Source organism: Cibotium barometz, chromosome 39 (assembly GCF_041138505.1).
Source record: "Cibotium barometz isolate CiBa-2024 chromosome 39, ASM4113850v1, whole genome shotgun sequence".
Taxonomy (NCBI): domain Eukaryota; kingdom Viridiplantae; phylum Streptophyta; class Polypodiopsida; order Cyatheales; family Cibotiaceae; genus Cibotium; species Cibotium barometz.
This window is the reverse complement of record NC_141084.1, coordinates 19,805,259-19,811,258: the sequence shown is the minus strand read 5'-3', so window position 1 is coordinate 19,811,258 and position 6,000 is coordinate 19,805,259.

The window sequence follows — 6,000 nt, the reverse complement described above, 5'->3', positions numbered from 1 at the left end:
TGCTCTAGCGCAGAAATTCTGTTCTGAAGACCTTGAATCCTATTAGCTTCATGCAATAAATTGTCATTTTGGGATTGAAGCCGCGCCACCTATGCTTCAAGAGTTGTTATGCGAGTAGCTTGGGCACTAGTTTGAGGAACATTGCAGCAAAAGTCTGCGGTATGCTGGAGTTACCGCACAACACTTTCCAAGTGCACTAGTTGGACCTCATATCGCGGGGTTTCCCAGGGAAAAGGAAGAACTGTGGTAACTACCGCATCAGTCAAGACTGCTGTCCCCACCCCGAAAACTGAAACCGCAGGCGTTGTGAGCAATTCTCGCATATGTCAGTACTAGGAGGGTAGTACTCGGCACAATGACCGATGCTGTGCTCACCAGTGACCACTCCTGAATCTGTTGGCGCCACCGATGTAGAGCAGAAACCCCCCCTGTGGTGACATTGCAACCGAAGGGCGCATAGGGGTACCCATAGGCACAGCCGCAATAACAGAAACAGTGGCATCACCCCATTCAGCATCACTGGCCACTTCTGCATGCGAGCGCTTTGGCAACCGGTACTCCATCAGAAACGATGACTGTGACTGAAGCACTGGTAGATAATGGAGCCAAAAAATGACAGGCAAGCTGAAAAGAAACCAAAAAATTGGCAGGCAGCAGAGGGAACAAGATCTGGAGTATCTGACCCACCTTAGAGTGTACTACCTGTCCTTTCTGTACCTAAGAACATACTCGGTGAGCCTCAAATCTAATTCGGTCCTTTAGAATGCGAGCCCAAGAAACAGGCCCAAACTCAGAAGTTTTGATCAGCTGTTTCACCTTTATTGACATTGTATAAGTCTTTGCTTGCAGCCAAATGGCTTCTAAAAACCATTTGTAGCTTGCTGCCAAATCAATGCATCTAGAAAATTTATACTCCCCACTGATTTTGGGACCAAACTCTGCCTCCATCTCATTGTGAGCTCCACCGCTGCATCCTGTAGAGCCACCATATCACCAACAGCTAATTGCCATAGCAAGGGCAATGACTGCGGGTGTACTTGCACACGTACCCAATGGAAGTTGGAGTAAACGCGGATGCGCTTATCGGTGAGCCATGCATCAATAGCCGGCCGCTCGAGATGAACGATCGGCGTGACTGGCAAGAATTGCGCAAGAGAAGCAGTCATGGGTGCTACAGAAGAAAAGAGTGCAAGGAAGAAAAGCAGAAGGCGAGCAGAAAGATAAGAGCGAAAATAGAATGCCTTTCCACAAAAAGGAGGGAGTTTTTGCATGCAAAACAACGACCGCTTTTCGATGCATGAAGGTATGACACCTGGAAAAAACCAAGAAAAGTGAATTGACGAAAGCCGCCCTTGATGTGGAATGACTGAAACCATCATGAAAGAAAGTGTATTCTTCTCAAAAACCAAAAAAGGACATTGAAGAGGAACCGCCAGAAAATAATGATGCATTCGAAACCCATTGTTGACCGGAGAAGAAAGAACTTCCCCATGAAGATTTGCGAAGAAATAAGAAGTGGAACTGCAAGAAGCATACACCCAAAACGGCCCAGTCCACCGCACCTTTAGTTTTATGGGTTTCTTGAACATGCGCGAAGAAAACACCAACACTAATTGCCCTCTTTGGAAAAATTTCTTCTTCAAATGTCGATCCACTTGCCACTTTCTGGGAGTTTGAATCTCCTACGCCCAATAAAAGCTTTTCATCCTCTCTTCATCTAATTCCTGAATGACCTCCAGTCTGTATGCTAATGAATCCTCTGGCAACAATCTGTCCGTAATCGTCGCAAGGCGCAAACTGGGAACCACAAATTCGATCGGTGTGATGGCCTCCATGCCAAAAGCAAGTTTGAATGGTGTCAACCCAGTTGCCACTTTAAATGCTGTGCGGTAAGCCCAAAGTGCCGTTGGCAACTTCACATCCCAATCTGTCCTGAAGATTTACCACTTTAGTCAGAATGAGGATTATCTGCTTATTGGAAGATTCCACCTGCCCATTGGCCCGAGGGTAATACGGGGACGATTTGCGATGCAGCACAAAGTAAAACCCCATCATTCGTTTGACGACTTTATTAATAAAATGACCGCCTCGATCAATGAGAAATTCCACTGGGTAGCCAAACCTGGTAAAAACATCCATAAAGACACACTTTGCCACAGAGAGAGCAGTATTATCCCGCAAAGCCCATGCTTCTACCCACTTCGTAGTACAGTAATCTGTGGCAGTAAGAATATACCTGTTCCTAGTTAGAGCCGCTGCGGGTTTGATTGGGCCTATAAAATCTAGACTCCATTTCTAAAATGGTTCCAAAGGAAGAATCTGATGGAGAAGCATTCGATCTCGCTGGGAAGGTTGTCCCATGCGCTGACAAACATCGCATTGCCTCACAAACTGTTGTGCATCTGCATGAACAGACGGCCATCATAATCCACTTTGTAAGACCTTCTTCGCGGTGATTTTTCTTGAGAAATGCCCACTAGTAATGCCGCAATGGGCTTCCCACAACACTATCTCCTGCTCATGGGGCAGGATGCACCACAACAGTGCATCTGCAACATTGCGATAATAAAGTTCCCCCACACAGACTTCAAATGAGCGGCTCCGCAAAGCAAGGTGCCGTCGCTAGTTCCCTGGTGGTTAAATGAGCAGGCATCTCACCACTAGAGATAAAAGAAAACATTTCTTCATACTAGGTCCATGGGATGCTCGGGAGAGTTGCTCCTTCCTCTTCAGATTGTACCCCCTCCACATTTGGCTGAACCACAAACAGTGAAGCATCCGAAAATTCATCATCCACGCCAACTACTGGCTCCCCCGAATCCAATCGAGAAAGGTAATCTGCCACCACATGCTGAGCACCCGGGCGATGGATGACTTCAAAATCAAATTCCTGTAATAATAGAACCCATCGAGACAAGCTGCCTTTTAAATTTTTTTGGCGCACCAAGTAAAGAAGAGCAGAATGATCCACATGGAAGAAAAATCGTCGGCCCAAAAGAGAGTGCCGAAACTTCCGCACAGAGTACACCATTCCAAGGCCTTCCCACTCTGTAACAGAATAATTCTTTTCAGCAGAAGACAACCGGGCGACTGGCATAATAAATTGGGCAAAACCATCCCGCAATCTGCTCCTGCATCAAAACACTGCCAATTGCCACATTCGAAGAATCCACAAAAACATGAAAATCCACCCCCCAATCTGAAGGAGGAATCATCACTAGTGCTTGAGAAACTTGAATCTTGAGCCGGCGGCGGCGGTAAGCCAATTCACAGTCTTCAGTCCATCAAAAATCCTTGCGGTCAGAATGAGCGGCTACATTTAAAGGTATTGCCAAATGCGCCAAAAATCGCAAATGGCGACCATGCCACCGAATTTGGCCCAGAAATCGCATATAGCCTTTAGGATCCACATAATAATAGCCGCCACTTTGTCTGGATCGACCGCAATGCCCTCCTGGGAAATGATGAGACCTAGCAATTTGCCACTTCGCACCGCAAAAACACACTTGAGTGGATTAAGAATAAAGGACACCTCCCGGCAGCGCTGAAAACAAAGCCACAAGTGCCCCAAATGCAGAGTACACTAGTGCCAAAGACACTCAGATCATCCAAAAAATGCGCATAAAATCGGTGAGAAAGGGCCCAAAGATTTCATACATGTTGTGCTAGAAGGCGGCAGGTGGAAGGTGCATTGCGCAATCCGAACCACATGATTGTGCACACAAACACCCCCCATGCGGTGATGAATGCGGTTTTGGCTTGATCCTCTTGTGCCATCCGGATTTGATTGTAGCCGTCGTTGAATCCATCAAGAAACGAGTACATTTCATGCCCTGATACATCATCCAAAATGGAATCCATGTAGGGCAAGGGAAAAGGGTCCGGGACTGCGGCCGTATTAAGCTTTCTCTAATCCACACAGATGCGTAATTTCTTGTTCTTCTTCGGGACAATGACTATAGGAGAAATCCAATCCGGGTTTTCAATAGGTGCTATGAATCCCACCCTCAACAAGCGTTCCAGCTCTTCCTTGACCTGCTTGGGTACACGCGGGTTTATGCGATAACGCTGATACCTGGAGGGTATCGCATTATCCGGCTTCAAGTAAATGCGGTGTTGGTAAAACTTTGGGTCCAGACCTTTTATGTCAGCATAATCCCAGGCAAACACATCCCGGAATTCCCGCAGAAGTTCCACCAAATCAGTTTTAAATGCGGGTTCCAGCAAGGTACTAATTTTCACCGACTTAGTCTCCTTTGTCATCACCTAGGAAAATGGTCTCCAAGACATCTTCTTTGACATGCGTAATGCGGCTGATTTGCGCCTCAAAAGCGCGCTCCTTTTCCAGAATGCCTTTCATGTTATCTTCAGGTGCATACTCCTCAGTACTCAGCAATTTTCCCCAAAGAGGTTCCCTTCGTCCATGGTGAGACTGAACACACCGCAGGCGCAGGCCTGAGGTATTTCGTAGCAATACATGCCACATCCACTGAGCAGAATGTAATCCTGCACTATCCATACATATTACCTACATATTTTCTTATCATCTACATGCAAATTATACTTTCACTAGTTGTTTATTGTGGCACCTTCTTTCACCTCTTAGACATCTGTGAGTGAGAAGGAGTAGACACAGAGGAAAAGCAGACATTGACAGACATTATGTTTTTTTAGCATAGGCCAATGGGGAAGCTTAGTTTGCTTCTATAGGATATTTTGTGCTCCCTTGCCCCAGTAAACCCTTACCCCATGGTGCAAGGCGTTAATCTTTTGCTGCCATACTTTATGGGGTGATTGTTCATGGAGTGACTTGATCTGAGTAGATTTTTGTCTTTGTGGAGCAAAAGAGTTTGAGACTTCCTTCATGATTCCTTTGGTATACTTGATGCGCATCCATTATAGGGTACCATGTCCTTCACACCCATGAGGAGCAAACGTAGGTGGAAGGAGAGTTGTTTGAGTATGCAAGAAAGATTTCTTGATAGCTTCTTGGTTTGTATGCGCTTGCAATTCCTTAGCTGACAATAACTTAGACTAGAATTCTCCTTGATTTACCTGAACTTGTGGGTAGACCGGTTTGAAGGAGTAGACTTGGAGCATTGTAGGGGTGATCTGAGGGAGAGGACCCAAGAGTGGTTGACCTCTTGGGGAGGTTCAGATGGAGATACATACCATGGAGATATATACCTTGGTGTCCCATTTGGTATATGATATCTAACAGATTATTGTTTTGGATATTTTGGTGGGTCCAGTTGTAGATGGGTGTTTTCCTTTTGGGTAAAATCCCTAACCTATAGAGAAGAATTTATTGCAGAGAGACCATTGACTTGGGAGACCAAGGAGCCTTCTTTGTTTGGTCTTGCCAAGGTAGCCTTTAGTTTGTTCAGATGAGCCCTTGGATGTGAATGTACTTTGGCTGGCCTTGCCAAGTTAACCTTGAGTTATTTTAGATGAACCTTTGGATGCGAATGTACTTTGGTGTTTATTCCATGACACGTGTTGCAAAAGTGGAAACCCACGTCTTTTGTGGGGATCCTAGTGATTGCAGGCTACTTATTGTGAACTAGGAGAGGATGCGAAGGATCGATAGCATGACTTCGACAGTGCTTCGTATACTATGCACATATTTAATTTTATTTTTGTGGACAAAGTTATCATGATCGATACTTGCTTCGTGAATCCATGAATAACATTGGTTAGTCCTGGGGACATATAGATGCCAATCAGTATGCTGATGAAGGAATTTTGTCATAGCCATTCTACAATTCGTGTGTGTCACAACCAATTGTTGGTGATGAGATTTATGACTACTTGTAGTTACTTATTACTTTCCTCTCATACGGGTAGTTGGTCCCGTCGAGCTTATCCTTAGCAGATAACATAACGGATAGTTGGTCCCGTCAAGCTTATCCTCAATGGATAACATTCGAAATACATCATTGTCTACCGTTTCTGATAATACCCAAGCAAGTAATCACACAACCTACAAGTTCTAAGTGA